Source organism: Scyliorhinus torazame, chromosome 5, assembly GCF_047496885.1.
Source record: "Scyliorhinus torazame isolate Kashiwa2021f chromosome 5, sScyTor2.1, whole genome shotgun sequence".
In the NCBI taxonomy this organism is placed as follows: Eukaryota; Metazoa; Chordata; class Chondrichthyes; order Carcharhiniformes; family Scyliorhinidae; genus Scyliorhinus; species Scyliorhinus torazame.
In genome coordinates this window covers 72,810,198-72,828,638 of record NC_092711.1, presented here as the reverse complement: position 1 = coordinate 72,828,638, position 18,441 = coordinate 72,810,198, and the positions used below count along the sequence as shown (strand labels likewise).

Here is an 18,441-nt window from a genome sequence, read left to right as displayed (position 1 = left end):
TCATATTCCTCAAATGCTGGTTCATCCTGACACAACGAGACATTTAAACTTCACAGGTGGCTGCAAGGTTCCCTTATTCAGATCCATGTTTAATTAAATATTGGTCACATAATTGAATATCGCCCACAGTTTAATGTCCATAATAACCTGTTAAGTTGCAGCCACCTTGACAGAGTTTGTGGATCTTACAGTCTATAATATCTAGTATCCTTGTGCTGAGCGTGACATCTTGAATCTACTCTTGGATCTGGTTAAAACAGTGCATTGTAGCTGGGTGGGATGGGCAGCACGGCAACACAGTGTAACACTGTTGCTTCACAGCTCCCGGGTCCCAGGTTCCATTCCCAGCTTGGGTCACTATCTGTTTGGAGTCTGCACATTCTCCTTGTGGGTTTCCTCCGAGTGCTCCGGTTTCCTCCCACAAATCCCTAAAGACGTGCTGTTAGGTAATTTGGACATTCTGAATTCTCCCTCTGTATACCCGAACAGGCACCAGGATGTGGCGACTGGAGTCTTTTCACAGTAACATCATTGCAGTGTTAATGTACGCCTACTTGTGACAATAAAGATTATTATTATTATGGACGGGGTGGGTGGTTACTCTGGCTGCCGACTTCTCTTCCGTGGTCTTGTCTGTTCCCAGTGGCCCTGCAGAGGGAGCATGCAGTACCCACCGGAATGCTTGACACCTTCCACAACCAGTGGATACCTCAGCGGACAGAGTGTTTCAGAGACACTGGGAACAATATTCTGGTTCAGTTAGGAAGGTTCCCAACACTTTTGTTGGGATTTCTAGATGATTTTGGTCTTTTATTTTGACTGGACCACATGCTTGGGGAAAGCAAGAGAGGAAAGAAGGTTCGATAGAAACTAGAATGATCTGTTGTGAATTTCTATCCTATTCTTACAGTGATCATTTTTGTAAACTTCTTTTTCAGGCATTAGAACGGGAGGATTGGCAACTGGGCAACTTGAACCAAATATAACATCGAGATCTGACAGTCACTCAATTCATTAGGATCTAAATATCACAAACTGTCAATGTGTTTGTCTGTTCTGACTGTGGGAAGAGATTTCAAACATCAGGGAGAGGCCGTTCACCTGCTTTCAGTGTGGGAAAGGATTCACTCAGTTATCCAACCTGCGGACACACCAGTGAGTTCACACTGGAGAGAGGCCATTCACCTGCTCTCAGTGTGGGAAGGGATTCAGTGATTCATCCAACCTGCGGACACACCAGCGATGTCACACTGGGGAGAGGCCATTCACCTGCTCTCAGTGTGGGAAGGGATTTACTCAATTATCCACCATGCAGAGACACCAGCGAGTTCACACTGGGGAGAGGCCATCCATGTGCTCTTAGTGTGGGAAAGGATTTACTCAATTACCTCACCTGCGGAGACACCAGGGAGTTCACACTCAGAGCAGCCTTCTCGAAGGTCAACCCACGGAAAGCCACTGGCCGGATGGGGTACCTGGATGAGCACTTCAACCTCTCTTTACAATAATCTGAGGTCCCTATCTGCTTCAAGAAGACGACCATCATCCCTGTACCACAACAAAGCAAAGCAGCGTGCCTAAATGACTATCGTCCAGTGGCTCTGACATCCATCGTGATGAAGTGCTTTGAAAGGTTAGTCATAAGAACAAAGAACAAAGAAATGTACAGCACATGAACAGGCCCTTCGGCCCTCCAATCCCGTGCCGACCATGCTGCCCGACTAAACTACAATCTTCTACACTTCCTGGGTCCGTATCCCTCTATTCCCATCCTATTCATGTATTTGTCAAGATGCCCCTTAAATGTTACTATCGTCCTTGCTTCCACCACCTCCTCCGGTAGCGAGTTCCAGGCACCCACTACCCTCTGCGTAAAAAACTTGCCTCGTACATCTACTCTAAACCTTGCCCCTCTCACCTTAAACCTATGTGCCCTAGTAATTGACCCCTCTACGCCGGGGAAAAGCCTCTGACTATCCACTCTGTCTATGCCCCTCATAATTTTGTAGACCTCTATCAGGTCGCCCCTCAACCTCCTTCGTTCCAGTGAGAACAAACCGAGTTTATTCAACCGCTCCTCATAGCTAATGCCCTCCATACCAGGCAACATTCTGGTAAATCTCTCTGCACCCTCTCTAAAGCCTCCACATCCTTCTGGTAGTGTGGCGACCAGAATTGAACACTATACTCCAAGTGTGGCCTAACTAAGGTTCTATGCAGCTGCAACATGACTTGCCAATTCTTATACTCAATGCCCCGGCCAATGAAGGCAAGCATGCCGTATGCCTTCTTGACTACCTTCTCCACCTGTGTTGCCCCTTTCAGTGACCTGTGGACCTGTACTCCTAGATCTCTTTGACTTTCAATACTCTTGAGGGTTCTACCATTCACTGTATATTCCCTACCTGCATTAGACCTTCCAAAATGCATTTCCTCACATTTGTCCAGATGAAACTCCATCTGCCATCTCTCCGCCCAAGTCTCCAAACAATCTAAATCCTGCTGTATCCTCTGACAGTCCTCATCGCGATCCGCAATTCCACCAACCTTTGTGTCGTCTGCAAACTTACTAATCAGACCAGTTACATTTTCCTGCAAATCATTTATATATACTACAAACAGCAAAGGTCCCAGCACTGATCCCTGTGGAACACCACTGGTCACAGCCCGAATCAACTCCAGCCTCCCGGATTGCCTTGATCCACGACAGTTCGCCTACTGCTACAACAGGTCCACAGCAGACGCCATCTCCATGGCCCTGCACTCTACTCTGGAACACCTAGATAACAAAGGCACCAGATACACCATAGAAAGCATTCTTTCTGGTTGTATCACAGCCTGGTATGGAGTCTGCTCTGCCCAAGACCGCAGGAAACTACAAAAGGTTGTGAATGAAGCTCAATCCATCATGCAAACCAGCCTCCCATCCATTGACTCTATCTATAATTCCCGCTGCCTCAGAAAGGCAGCCAGCATAATTAAGGACCCCATGCGCCAAGGACATTCGCTCTTCCACCTACTTCCGTCAGGAAAAAGAGACCAAGGTTTGAGGTCACGTACCAAACGACTCAAGAACAGCTTCTTCCCTACTGCCATCAGACTTTTGAATGGACCTACCTCGTATTAAGTTGATCTTTTCTCTACACCTTGCTATAACTGTAACATTATATTCTGCAGTCTCTCCTTCCTTCCCTATGTACGGTATGCATTGTTTGTACAGCATGCAAGAAACAATACTTTTCACTGTATACTAATACATGTGACAATAATAAATCAAAACTGGGGAGAGGCCATTCACCTGCTCTCAGTGTGGGAAAGGATTTACTCGAGTATTCAACCTGCAGTCACACCAGCGAGTTCACACTGGGGAGACACCGTCCACCTGCTCTCGGTGTAGGAAGAGTTTCACTCGGTTATCTCACCTGCAGTCACACCAGTGAGTTCACACTAAGGAGACGCCGTCCACCTCTCAATGTGAGACGGGATTGCATGTTTCATCGCATCAGCTGTGACACCAACAATTTCACAATTGATTACAGGGGTTGGATTCTGCTGTTATTGTTTCTGCTCTACATCCAGGACTGCATTTTGTTCATTCTGACAGGTGGTCAGTGGGGATGGTTGGAGGGTTTCTTTCTGCTGGACTGGCCGGTCTCACCACTTCGCCTCCAGTGGGCTGATGCTCTTTGAGCCTTGTTGCTAATAACTGGCTTCAAATTGCACAAGGATCACAGAGTGAAAGGGTGTTTGGAAGCTTGAAGATAGTTAGTTTCCATTTCTGTTTCAAACCCCCCCCAAAGCATACCACGTTGCCATGGAAATGGGCCCTGGTGGTTACGTGGTTCTTTTGTTTAATTTATCTGGGTGTTCCTCACAGAAAAAATCTATCAGGGTGTGAGGGGCATGTTGTCTGAGTGGACTGGGAAACTGATTGGTACACGGAATACCTAATATTTAAGGAATTATTACATATTTATCAGGAGGTCGGTTAGCTCAGTTGGGCTGGACGGCTGGTTTGTTATGCAGAGCAAGGCCAACAGTGAGGATTCAACTCTCGTACTGGCTGAGTTTATTCATGAAGGCCCCGCCTTCTCAACCAGGCCCCTCGCCTGAGGTGTGCTGACCCTCAGGTTAAATCACCCCCAGTCAGCTCTCTCTCTGTCAAAGGGGAGAGCAGCCTATGGACCTCTGGGACTTTTGCGACTTTTATTTCACATGTATACAACAAATATAGATTCCTTTAAGAAACAAAAATCCAACAAGAAAAGTGATGTAACCATGGCTAACAAGAAAAGTTAAAGATTCCATGAGATCCATTAGAGTTCAGCAAAGAAGGACCAAGAAACCGATGGCGAGAAACATAAAAACCAACTGGAAAAACTTCCACAGGAATGTGAAAAGGAAAAAATTAGCGAAGACCAATGTAGGTCCATTCCAGCCAGAGACAGGAGAGTTTATAATGGGGAGTAAGGAAATGGCAGATAAACTAAACAAATCTGTGTCTGTCTTCACAGAGGAAGATACAGAAATTGTCCACAAAACACCAGAGAACCAAGGGACTGGCAGAGATTATTGGTGAAAAAGTAGCACTGGAGAAATTAATGGGGTTGAAAGTGAATAAATCCCCAAAAGCTGATGATCCACATCCCAGAGTGTTGAACGAGGTGGCTGGAGAGATCGCTATTCCTAATTCTAAATTCTCTTGACTCTATCTGGAATGGACAAACCTTTTGTCTGAGCAAAATGTTTCCTTTTTCCGTAGCCACAGAAGCTTTTCGAGTCCATTTTTATGTATTTTGCCAGTTCACATTCTATTCTATTCTTCCTTTTTTTTCTCAGTGTCTTGGTTGAAGAACTGAAGTAAATCCTCGGGAATGAATCATCACTTTGGACAGGTTCTGAGACAATTAAGTTTCAACTTCCAGGACAGAGTAACTATAATCTTGGAGTGTGATTGTAGGTTATGTAAAAGGGCAAAGTTCTAGTTTATAGTGTAATGTGTAGGTTTCCGAGTTAAAGTAGCTTCTAGTTTGTTTGTTTGTTGTATTAAAAGTCCCGTCATGTGATCCTTTAAGTTGTTGACTGGGAATTTGATTTTTTTATAAGAAGTTGCTGACCTTTACGAAGATCCTAATCCACAAGTTTTGTCTTCCTATTTGAGCCTCACGCACCTTTCAGTCTCTATTGCTCGTGTCACTGACAGCCAGGTGATGGAGCTGAGGGCACAATTTAGCTGAGAATAACGGGGCTTGTTCCCCAGGTGGGAAACTGCCATGGGTGTCGCTAATATGGGCTGATTTAGCACCGGGCTAAAGAGCTGGCTTTTAAAGCAGACCAAGGCAGGCCAGCAGCACGGTTCAATTCCCATACCAGCCTCCCCGAACAGGCGCCAGAACGTGGCGACGAGGTGCTTTTCACAGTAACTTCATTTGAAGCCTACTTGTGACAATAAGCGATTTTCACTTCATTTTTCAGAATAGAGACAGGAAGGTGCTGGAAGCCTGACTGAGAACCTCCAACCAATCAGGGTTCAGGGGAGGGTGACTGGGGGTGTCGGTGATTCGACCCCCAAGGTCCAGTGCCCCCGTGTCCAAAGCAGGGAGTCACATGAACAGGGAACAGAGAAGCCGAAGGGGAACCATTTGGGACCCAGAACATTGTGAACATCCTGTTACTCTGGTTGTCTTTGATCCTCAAGTAATTTTCTGGTTTTTTTTAGCCATGTTTCTGTTTCATCAATAAACTTTTAACCGGAAAATATTTGAATTTGTTGGACTTTTCCTGATTAAATTTATTCACTTTCGGGAAAGTGGGTGAGAGGGGTTGACAAGCTCTTTAACAGAAAGTGATCCCTCTAAGGTAATTGGCAAAGGGGGCAGAGGAGATTTGATTTTTCTTTTGACAGTGTTTAAAAATGGCGTTCAGGGAATCAATCGTGATTGGCGAATTTAGCAAGGTTCTCTGAGGAAGTAACAAGGGATGTCAATAAAGGGGAACCTGTAGATGTACTTTATCTAGATTTCCAGGAGGTATTTCCCAAGGTACCACATCAAAGGTTATTACACAAAATAAGAGCAGCAAATGAGCTGGGGTGAGGTGGACCCTGGTAACATTTTGGAGATTGAAACATCTGGTATCACTGATGGTGTGGATATGGGGTCAGAAACTCATCTTGGGGTCAAATCTGACATGGAGATTGTGCAGAGTGTGGTTCAGCCTCAGACAGTTCCCAGGGAGAGGGATGGACTCGGGAGTTAGGGAATTGAATTTCTAATGGTGACTGAAGACAATGGCTTTGGTCTTCCCAATTTTTAATTGGAGGAAAACCTTTCATCCAGTACTGGACGTGGGATAAGCAGTTTGATAATTTAGTAACAGTGGAGGAATGGAGAGGGATGGGGGTGAGGTAGAGCTGGGTGTTGTCAGTGTACTTGTGAAAACTAACACGGTGCTTTGGGATGATGTCACCTCGTGGCAGCTTGTAGATGGGAAGTAGGAGGGGCCGAGGATAGATCCTTGGGGGACGCCGAGTACAAGGACTTTGGAGAGGTTAGGGAGATTGGAGATGTCTTCGAAATTTGCAAAGATGGTGGGGTCAAGTGTTCTGTTTAGAATGGGTGATGATGTTGCATTAAAGTGAGAAGGACAGAACCAAATGAGAGAGAACTGGAAACATATCAACTAACATAGAGAGGTTGGATGGTCAACTGTTTTGTGTGAATGGAGTCAAGGGAACAGAAGTTGCGTCTGATGGACAATATAAGCTCAGAGGGAGAGAGAAGATTGGAGAGAAACTGGAGAAAGATCCGAATTCAGGGCTCAGACGAGGAGGAACTTTAGATGTAGTTTGGTCTGGTGGGTTAGTGGAAGGGAGGGAAGCAGCAGAGGCAGCTGATCAGATTGCCTCAATCTCAGTGACAAAGAAACCCCATGAACTCCACATACTTGTTGTCGGAGGTGAGGATGGATGAAACAGGGGGAGGGGGGGACAACATTTCAAAAGGAAGAACTTTTGTTAGAAATATTTTAAAATACTTGATGCACATTGTTTCACGCAATGCTGATTTATTTGACTTTTACCTGGAATATTAACCCATAACTGAGCTGGAGTTTATTTACTGTTAAGGGCACGTCCAGAAAGGAAATTTGAAACATTTGTCCTCACAGTTTGTCTTTGCAATTTGTATAGCACAAGGAGAGGTTGAGAACTCCAGAAATGATGTCCCCGACTACTTGTGATGGTTTCTTAGCAAAGAAAATGTTTATGATGGAATAGAAAAATAAATAAAATGGCTTCACACATCCCAATACTTTAAACAGTTCCAAACAATCTTAATTTAACTACCTCAGAGCTAACCTTCCCCAATCTGTCCAGCAACGCCTTATAGATTTTAAGATCTATAAAATGCAGAAACCTTGTCCCAAACTTTGCCTTTACTCCAATTTGCTCGAGGTTAACCAGCAGTTAACTGGCTTTTCAAATCTGGCTTCCTTCACACAACTTTCTGGGCTGAGATTCAAACAGTATCTTCACAGGTTTCAGGGGCTTTTTACAGTAACTTCATTTGAAGCCTACTTGCGACAATAAGCAATTTTTATTTCAGTATCCCCTTAACTACGTTCCTTCCCTTTGATCTCGCCATCATTTTACCCAATTTCTTTCAAACAAATCTCTCCCAGAATTGATTAACATAATCCCTTTACTTTAACATTCATAATTTTAAAAAGTGAATTTACTTTATCCATACTTCATTCCTGACACCTTTCTTTCACACCTTGCATCTTTTGAATCACAACCACCCATTCACATCTGTTTCTGTTCTCTACCCAACCTGACTACATTGTTTCGGTAAACATCTGGTTTGAAGTCTAGCTGGGCTCGTTAACACATCAAACTCAGTTTAAATTCACACAGCTACTCTTTCTCCCACTGTAAGGACCACTCTCACACTTCACCAGTTACAAAAAATGATATTACACATAGAAAATAGTTCAATTTCTTGGATTCTTTTCACAAATTTTCTTGATAAAACATCAGGAGAATTCGACATTTATGAACAAGGTTCATTCCTGGATGTGGTTAACAGTAAAATATAATCACTAATTATTTGCAAACACACTGGTGACTTGTGAGGATGGACAACCGAGTGAATCTCTTCCCACACACGAAGCAGGGGAACGGTCTCTCCCCAGTGTGAACTCGCTGGTGTCTTTGCAGAGTGGATGACTGAGTGAATCCTTTCCCACACTTGGAGCAGGTGAATGGCCTCTCCCCAGTGTGAATTCGCTGGTGTACAATGAGTTCAGATGACTGCCTGAACCCAGTTCCACAGTCTGAGCACCTGAACGGTCTCTCATCAGTGTGAGCTCGCTGATGACGCATTAGGTTGAGGGAACTTTTATAGCACTTCCCACAGTCTACACATTTAAAAGGTCTCTCGTCCGTGTGAACCTGCTGGTGTTTCAACAGAGTGGAAGAATCAGTGAATCCCTTTCCACACTTGGAGCAGGTGAATGCCTCTCCCTAGTGTGAACACGCTGGTGTTGTTGCAGCCCTGATGATCGAGTGAATCCCTTCCCACACTCTGGGCAGGTGAATGACGTCTCCCCACTATGAATCCGCTGGTGTCTCAGCAGGTTGGATGACCAGGTGAATCCCTTCCCAGACGCTGGGCAGGTGAAAAGTCTCTCCCCAGTGTGACTGGGCTGATGGACTTCCAGCTCCGACAGGGATCTGAATCCCTGCTTACAGTCCCCACAATTTTCCGCACTGCCAGCATTGCCATTTTCTTGCATGTTCAAAATCAGGTGATATTCAGATCCTGATGTGATGTTTGTTTTCAGTTTCCCAACTGCAAATCCTCCCCTTCGAACACCCTGTGAAATTGATTCAAAACAGAAAATAGGGAGTGAGAGAGAACCCACAAAAACACATAGGCAGGTTGTGAAATTGAGCTGAATGCATCTGGTCATTTGTGGGGCCGACACTGGGTACAAGTGACCATGAAAATTGCTGGATTGTCATAAAAAACCAACTGTTTCAGTGATGGCCTCAGGGAAGGCAACCTACCACCCGGTCTGGGCTATACACAGGATATGAACATGTGAAATAGGAGCAGGAGTAAACCATAAGCCCCATTGAGCCGCTCCAACATTCACAATGATCATGGCTGATCTTGGTTTAATCTCCAACTTCCTGCCCTCCTCCCCAAATCTTTTGATTCCCTGAAAATCTCTATATCTCTGGGCATGAAATTTCCATTTTAATCTTAATCGTGCTTCTTTAACTGAATTTGTTAAAGGCGCACTAGCAGCCCTGACCTCAATTAAAAGGTGATCACAAATGTGTTCCAAATGAATACCTGAGCCATGAGTAAATTAGCATAGAATGAATGAGTGTTCGCTTTGTTCAGTGATTGCCTGGATAAATGGGATTTGATTCATAGGGTACTCATGGTAGCACAGTGGTTAGCACTGTAGCTTCACAGCGCCAGGATCACCGTCTGTGCAGAGTCTGCACTTTCTCCCCGTGTTTGCGTGGGTTTCCTCCGGGTACTCCAGTTTCCTCCCAAGTCCCGAAAGACGTGCTGTTAGGTAATTTGGACATTCTGAATTCTCTGTGTACCTGAACAGGCGCCGGAGTGTGGAGACTAGGGGATTTTCACAGTAACTTCATTGCAGTGTTAATGTAAGCCTACTTGTGACAATAAAGATTATTATTACACTGGCACCAGTAGTGACAAAAGAGAGTGTTTATACCATTGGAGTAACCTTCACTTGAACCACCCTGGAACTAGTGCCCGGGTGAATCACACAACCAGGGCTGCGGAGAGAGCTTTAAACCATTGGTGGGTGAGGAGAAATTTGGAAAGTTGATGAGACGGGACAAAGCAGTCGTGCAGGGTAGCAAGGCAGATAATGATCACCAGAATGTGACAGGAAGGGACAGAACGTAGAAATAGAAGATTTTATAAAATTCATTTATGGCTATTTAGCGTGGCCGATCTACCTACTCTGCACACATTTGTATGTAGGGGTGAGACCCACGCCGACACGGGAAGAATGTGCAAACTCCACAGGCTGAGATCAAACCCGGGTCCTCGGCGCCACGAGGCAGCAGTGTCCTCCTGAGGTCAAATCTGACACCAAATTTGTGCAGAGAGCGTTTCAGCCTCAGACAGTTCCCATGGAGAGGGATGGACTCGGGAGTTCGGGAACGGAATTTCTAAGGTGACTGAAAACAATGGCCTTTGTCTTCCCAATTTTTAATTGGAAGAAATTTCTGCTCATCCAGTAGCGGATGTGGGATAAGCAGTTTGATAATTTAGTAACAGTGGAGGAATGGAGAGGGATAGTGGTGAGGTAGAGCTGGGTGTTGTCAGTGTGCATGTGAAAACTAACACGCTGCTTTTGGATGATGTCACCCAGTGGCAGCTTGTAGATGGGAAATAGGAGGGGCCGAGGGGAATTCTTGGGGACACCAAGTACAAAGACTGTGGAGAGGAAAGGGAGTTTGGAGATGGAGCAGTAGTTTGCAAAGATGGGAGGGCCAAGTGTTTTTTTGGGATGCGTGATGACGGTGGATTTAACGTTGAGAGAGACAGTACCAGCAGAGATAGAGAGCTCTTCACTACATCGGCTCACATGGAGAAGTTGGGATGGCAGCAAGTTATTGGAATTATCAGTGGAGCAGAAGGGGTGTCTCATGGACACGGTGAGTTCGACAGGAGAGAACATGGAGAAAGATGGAAGTTCAGAACTTGGGACAAAAATGGATTGAGACAGTTTGGTCCAGTAGGTTAGTGGAGGAAAGCAGCAGAGGCATTGTCTCAATCTTAGTGACAAAGAAGCTTCTCACAGTTGTTGTTGGAGGTGAGGATGGAGGAAACGGGGAGAAGGAGACCTTCAAAAGGAACTAACTTGTGTTAGCGATATTAAAACAACACCACACGCTTTGTTTAACACAAACTGATTTGACTTGATTTTTATTCTGAATTTAATTCCTTGTGACTGGATTAGAGTTTATGAACATCAGCAGCAACTGACCCCAATGAACATGTTCCAGTCCAGGATGTGATTAACAGCGAGCTCCAATCACTGAAGTTACTTGTGAACTTGCTCGTGCATCAGCAGGTTGGATAACTGAGTGAATGAAATGAAATGAAATGAAAATGAAAATCGCTTATTGTCACGAGTAGGCTTCAATGAAGTTACTGTGAAAAGCCCCTAGTCGCCACATTCCGGCGCCTGTTCAGGGCTAAATCCCCTCCCACACGCAGAGCAGGTGAACGGCTTCTCTCCAGTGTGAACTCGCTGGTGTACAGTGAGGTCAGATGATCGCCTGAATCCACTTCCACAGTGAGGGCACCTGAACGGCCTCTCCTCGGTGTGAACACGTTGATGGGACATCAGTTCCCCAGAACTCTTATAACACTTCTCGCAGTCTGGACATTTAAATGGTCTCTCCCCAGTGTGAATTCGCTGGTGTCTCAGCAGATTGGAGGAATGAGCAAATCCTTTCCCACACTGCGAACAGGTGAATGGCCTCTCCCCAGCATGAATGTGTTGGTGTGTCTGCAAGTGGTATGAGTGTATGAATCCCTTCCCGCACTCGAAGCAGGTGAACGGTCTCTCCCCAGTGTGAGTGCGCTGATGGATTTTCAACTTGGATGGATAATCGAATCCCTTCCCACAATCCCCACATTCCCATGGTTTTTCCCCGGTGTGACTGCATTTATGTTTCGAAAGGCCAGATGATCGACTGAAGCCTTGTCCACACACAGAACACGTGTACGGTTTGTCCCCTCTGTGAACGGTGCATCTTCCTTCCATCTTCAAACACCCATGATATTTATGTTACAAACGTTTTGGTGAGTGTAGATCATGACGTGATGTTTAGTTTGAATTTCCTGACTGAAGTTCCTTCACTTCTAATACTCTCCGAGATTGATTCAAAACAGAAAATAGGGAGTGAGAGAGGACGCACAAAAACACAAAGACAGGTTGCGAAATTGAGCTGAATGAATCTGGACATTTGTGGGGCTGGCACTGGGAAAAGGTGACCATAAAAACTGCTGGGTTGTCATCAAAAACAACTGGTTCACCTCTTTGGGAGGAGAGGGGGAGTGTGTGAGAGAGGGGGAGTGTGTGAGAGAGGGGGAGTGTGTGAGAGAGGGGGAGTGTGTGAGAGAGGGGGAGTGTGTGAGGGAGGGGGAGTGTGTGAGAGAGGGGGAGTGTCTGAGGGAGGGGGAGTTGTGCGAGAAGGGTGCGAGTGAGAGAGAGGGCGCGAGTGAGCGAGAGGGCGCGAGTGAGCGAGAGGGCGCGAGTGAGCGAGAGGGCGCGAGTGAGAGAGAGGGCGCGAGTGAGAGAGAGGGCGCGAGTGAGAGAGAGGGCGCGAGTGAGAGAGAGGGCGCGAGTGAGAGAGAGGGCGCGAGTGAGAGAGAGGGCGCGAGTGAGAGAGAGGGCGCGAGTGAGAGAGAGGGCGCGAGTGAGAGAGAGGGCGCGAGTGAGAGAGAGGGCGCGAGTGAGAGAGAGGGCGCGAGTGAGAGAGAGAGGGCGCGAGTGAGAGAGAGGGCGCGAGTGAGAGAGAGGGCGCGAGTGAGAGAGAGGGCGCGAGTGAGAGAGAGGGCGCGAGTGAGAGAGAGGGCGCGAGTGCGAGAGAGGGCGCGAGTGCGAGAGAGGGCGCGAGTGCGAGAGAGGGCGCGAGTGCGAGAGAGGGCGCGAGAGAGAGAGAGGGCGCGAGAGAGAGAGAGAGGGCGCAAGAGAGAGGGTGCGAGAGAGAGAGAGAGGGCGCGGGAGAGAGTGAGAGTCAGTGGGTGTGGGACAGAGAGCATTTGGGAGAGAGAGGTAGAGACAGAGAGAGGGAGTGTATGTGTGTGTGAGTGAGTGTGTGTAAACACAGTGAATGGTAATGAGCTGAAACACAAACACTTGCATTCAAAGGACGATAATGTTCACTTCCTGATGAATCGAGTGATAAGCCGGTTAAGCTGGACTATCGTGGACGGGGTTGGGTTAAAGTGTTGCCCCACTATATTCACAAGTTCGTCAAATGTTTTGGTGTCCGGCACAGCTGGGTACGTAAGGCTCCTAATCACTCCAAACGTATGCGGCTCGCAGGCGGTGAGCAATATGACCACCTGGCGCTCGTTTTCAGTGATATTGTTTGCCCGGAAATAGTAACGCATCCGTCGTGTGTACTGGTTCCAGCTTTCCAGCGCAGCATCAAAAACATCCAAACGTCCGTACAGAGGCATGGTATAATAGAAAACAACTTCCAACCTGTATCCAACAAAAATCCAGGGAGGTGGCTTCAGCAGTGTAGACAGCTATTCACTTTTACCTTCGTCGCCAGTTTTGTAAGGGCCACGAAGAATCCGGCACGAGTTTTAAGGATACAAAATAATAATGTTTATTTACTATAACAATATATACATAACAGTAGCAGTAAGTTCCCTTGCTACCTTCTCCTTCCTGCTGGTTCCTGAACTGGCCAGCTTATTTATACTAGGAGTTTCTCCGCCCCCCTCATTGGGGAAGTTCATACTCCCATAGGATTGTGGGATAGTCATTAGTCCCCAGCCAATCGTAAGTAGGCAGGTTATAACAAGGGTGAAACCCACGCAGACACAGAGATAATTTGCAAACTCCACACGGACAGTGACCCAGGGCCAAGATTCAAACCCGGGTCCTCAGCGCCGTAGTCCCAGTGCTAACCACTGTATTGCCCTCTCCACGCTTATACTTTGCCCCTCGTCGTCATCAGCAGTCGCTCATTTGAGGATGACGTCTACTCAGGGTCTTGAGTTTTTGCCATGGGTGGACAGAACCACAGATCTTGAGACCATCAGGTATTGGGATCGGAAGAGCAGGATGTATTTCCCTTTCTTTCCATCAATCCACCGCCCCATCATTCAGACATTGGGACTCAAAGGGTGATATAGTTTGGACAAGTTGTCTCCATTCTGAACAATGGGTAACAAGCTCCAAAGATGGCGATCACGCATGCGCCATGGTGCACACTCAATCCAATAAAGATGGCGGCCGTTAATTCAGGCTGAAAATGAGTGGATTCAGCTCCGCTCAGGACAATCTGGGTCCGGTAAACTCTTGTCAGAGTTTAATGACTCACAAAATGTGGTTACGCAGCGTTTCCGACCTTCCCCGCGGTCTCACGCATTACAAATTATGTATGCAAAGAAGAAGCAGCCGCTCTCCATCGCCATTACTGATACTGCGCATGCTTCAATATCAGCTGGTCCCGCCCCTCATTCACTCCGATTGGTTGGAGGACCAGCCCCGCTCGATCGGGCCTCCAGTCCTGCCCCTCCTCTTCCTATTGGTCCGGAGCCGCTGTCAATCACCCGGGCATTGTGACAGTTCCAGATGGTGACAGCCGCCACAGGCTCAGGCTGACTCGCCGATTGTCCAATAATGTTTTTAAAAATAACTTTCGACTACGTGGCCAATCCCCCTACCCTGCACATCTTTGGGTTGTGGGGCAAAACCCACGCAAACACAGGGAGAATGTGCAAACTCCGCATGGGCAGTGACCCAGAGCCAGGATGGGACCTGGGACCTCAGCACCGTGAGGCAGCAGTGCTAACCACTGTGCCACCGTGCTCCTTGATTCTCCAATAATAAGTGAGAGTCTCAGTAACAATAATAATGGAGATGGGGCCCAGAGGAGAAACAGCAAAGGATTCACTCAATTTGAGAGCAACTAACACTGTTTGTTCCCTTAAGTCAGGCTGCAGTATGTGAGTGAAAACATCATTGGATCAAATGTAATGATGAGACAGTAAGTATATAGAGAACCAAAACTAAATTTGGTTTTCAAATAATAGTGAAGTAGTCATGGTTTGTTGACAACATAATATAATCCGCTTCTGGTGTGTGTTACTCTGTCCCATTAGACAATAACCTTTAAAAAAAAAAATTTAGAGTACCCAATTCATTTTTTTCCAAGGGGAAATTTAGTGTGGCCAATCCACCTACTCTGCACATCTTTGGGTTGTGGGGGTGAGACACACACAGACTGAGGGAGAATTTACAAACTCCACACGGACAGTGACCCAGGGCCAGGATCGAACCCGGGACCTTGGCACTGTGAGGCAGCAGTGCCACCATAGCACATTGGTTAGCACAGTTGCTTCACAGTTCCAGGGTCCCAGGTTCGATTCCCGTCTTGGGTCAATGTCTGAGCGGAGTCTGCACGATCTCCCCGTGCCCACATGGGTTTCCTCTGGGAGCTCCAGTTTCCTCCCACATTCCTAAGATGTGCAGGTTTGGTGGATTGGCCATGCAAAATTGCCCTTAGTGTCCAAAAAGGTTAGATGGTGTTACTGCGTGTAGAAGCCAGGTATTTCGAATACAACTAGTATAGGTAAAAGATAGCTGTTTAAGCATAAATGTTGAGCCCCAGTTTTAAATACCCATTTATACAGCATAATTCTTTTACTGAGGTCCGTTGTTCTGGCAAATGCATATTTTCAGAGTCAGTGTGACATTAAAACAGCACAGTTGCAAGATAATTTGACACTGCTTGTGCTAATTGTCAAGGATAGGGACTGAATACACAGCAACATGAAGGCACCATTGTTCACAATGCAGATAACAGCTGGGTCAGAAAAGCTAATGTTGCACATTGAAGATGGACGGCTTGCCATCAAATCAAATGTGTTTGAGTCTAACCCAAACCAATTAGGATTATATTGGGGGTGTGATTAGATGACTTAAGACAGATATGAAAGTGTATAACTGAAAAGTTTCCGCCCGCCATTTTAGTGTGTTGTGTTTATGTGTAGTCTTTCTGCGTTGTCTTTAGTGTGTTGTGTTGTCTTTGGTGTGTTGTCTTTCTGTTAGTTTAGTCAGTTTTGTCCTTAATAGTCTCCATTTTAGAGATGTCTTTTGGGGGTTCTGTCAGTCTACCAGTCTGTGTCAGTGATGTTAGTCCATTTTTGTCTTTGAGTTTGAGTTTAGCTGAAGATTAGCTTTCTCTCTCTCTTCATGTTTCATTGCCAGACTTTGACCTTTTAAAAGTTACTTTTGAGCTGTCTGCCTAAGCAAAGAAAGATAATGTCTGTAATTCTCTGAAAGCTTCGAATTGTCTACGAATTGCCTTTGAAATGACTTTCAAATTGTAATCAAGCGACTACAAATAAAACAATTCTTTTGGCACCTGAGAAGTTTTAACTGCAAATTTCTGCTGAGTTCCAGTATTCGCAAAGTGCTACTGATAACCGAATAGCAGAGATAATATAAATTCCTTCAATTTTACACAGTCGAATAATACAAGGAATCGAACAACTTGGCAGAGTCCAGAAATATTACAAATCTTACAACTTGTCGTATTGCGCCAGGACTTTGATTCATCAACTAAGCTTCCCCCAAACTTGGCGTAGTTCGACAGGTTAAGATCCCATAAATTAAAGATTCTTATAATTGGCATAGTCAGGCAGAAGGGGGGAGTACTGAACGACCTTCGGAGGCCCAGGTGACGACGGAATGCTTCGAAGATAATCGGAGGAGGTCCAGAACCTTCGGGAAGCTTCGGAGATAGTCGGAGGAGGCCCAGAAGACAGCCGGAACCCATGGCTAGACTAGGGTAAGAAATATCTTTTTCACCCATTAAAAATCTTAAAGCCACATCAATCAGTACTTCGACACTTGAAAAGAACATTTTTTATAGACTGTGTTAAATAAATCTAGTGCCAGTCGTTCAGACTATCATAGACGTGACTGGAAGATTAGTCACTGCAGTAATTAAAGTAAAACGGGACTGAAAAAAATATATATATATAGTCACGGCAGTCAGCGATCAAGAAAATTAATGGCTGATCCAAATCAAAGTGTAGATTCAGAGCCTTTAGCAGGCAGAAAATTACTCCCCACTACACCCAAGGGGGGTGCTGGAATACCAGATGTTTCTGTTGAAGATATGTTGGGGGATTTTAGATCTTTCATTCGTAGACAATTTGGACTGTCTGAAGTTGCTACAAAAATTGAATCAAAATATGATATCCCCAAAGGACAGTGGTCCCTTCAGCTGAACACATCATTCATTCTTAAAGGGACAGTTAGGGCTCTGACACTGCTCAGCTCCCAGTTAAAGGGGCAGGTACAGCTTCGCCTTTTCTCTGTTATGTTTATGATTGTTAAAGGCTGGTAGGAGTGAGGTTTATTTAAAAGGACAGAATGTGGGAAGCACACATCAATAAAACTGGTTATTCTTGAACACAAGCTGCAGCTCCTTCTTTATCTGGGAATGAAACTATAGTCTAATTCTCCCTGCTGTTACCAGGTTCCTGTGATGCCCTCCTGCTGCTATTTTAATGCAAACTTCCAATTCAATGAATTCATTGTGACTGTCACACAAACACAATAAAATGTTTTAGACGGATTCCGATGCATTTTCAGCCTGGAAACTGAAACCAGCTTTACATTCAATCAGGAACATCACAGCTTTACACCAATCACTGATTTGACAGCACAGTAGCCTAAACAGCAGGCCTGATGGAATGCATCCCAGAGTGTTAAAAGAGATGGCTATGGAAATTGTAAACGCACTAGTGATAATTTATCAAAATTCACTAGATTCTGGGCTGGTCCCAGAGGATTGGAAAGTAGCAAACGTGACACCACTGTTTAAAAAAGGAGGTCGGCAGAAAGCGGGTAATTGGGGACCAAGGGCAATGTGCCCAAGTTTGCAGATGACACTAAGATGAGTGTTAAAGCAAAAAGTGCGGAGGATACTGGAAGTCTGCAGAGGGATTTGAATTGGCTAAGTGAATGGGATAGGGTCTGGCAGATGGAATACAATGTTGACAAATGTGAGATTATCCATTTTGGTAGGAATAACAGCAAAAGGGATTATTATTTAAATGATAAAATATTAAAACATGCTGCTGTGCAGAGAGACCTGGGTGTGCTAGTGCATGAGTCGCAAAAAGTTGGTTTACAAGTGCAACAGGTGATTAAGAAGGCAAATGGAATTTTGTCCTTCATTGCTAGAGGGATGGAGTTTAAGACTAGGGAGGTTATGCTGCAACTGTATAAGGTGTTAGTGAGGCCACACCTGGAGTATTGTGTTCAGTTTTGGTCTCCTTACTTGAGAAAGGATGTACTGGCACTGGAGGGTGTGCAGAGGAGATTCACGAGGTTAATCCCAGAGCTGAAGGGGTTTGATTACGAGGAGAGTTTGAGTAGACTGGGACTGTACTCATTGGAATTTAGAAGGATGAGGGGGATCTTATAGAAACATATAAAATTATGAAGGGAATAGATAGGATAGATGCGGGCAGGTTGTTTCCACTGGCGGGTGAAAGCAGAACTAGGGGGCATAGCCTCAAAATAAAGGGAAGTAGATTTAGGACTGAGTTTAGGAGGAAGTTCTTCACCCAAATGGTTGTGAATCTATGGAATTCCTTGCCCAGTGAAGCA

At 45.6% G+C, this 18,441-nt stretch overlaps 2 long non-coding RNA genes across 2 annotated transcripts; one reads left to right on the top strand and one right to left on the bottom strand.

Annotated features, from left to right (window-relative positions):
• Window positions 1-3,466: 3,466 nt before the first annotated feature.
• LOC140418431 (uncharacterized) lies at window positions 3,467-5,074 on the top strand. Its single transcript, XR_011945038.1, has 2 exons — window positions 3,467-4,664; window positions 4,840-5,074. It is a non-coding gene; the product is annotated as an uncharacterized lncRNA (long non-coding RNA).
• Window positions 5,075-7,986: 2,912 nt separating this feature from the next.
• Window positions 7,987-14,248, bottom strand: LOC140418429 (uncharacterized). Its single transcript, XR_011945036.1, has 2 exons — window positions 12,935-14,248; window positions 7,987-8,877 (listed from the first exon to the last, which is right to left on the bottom strand). It is a non-coding gene; the product is annotated as an uncharacterized lncRNA (long non-coding RNA).
• Window positions 14,249-18,441: the final 4,193 nt, after the last annotated feature.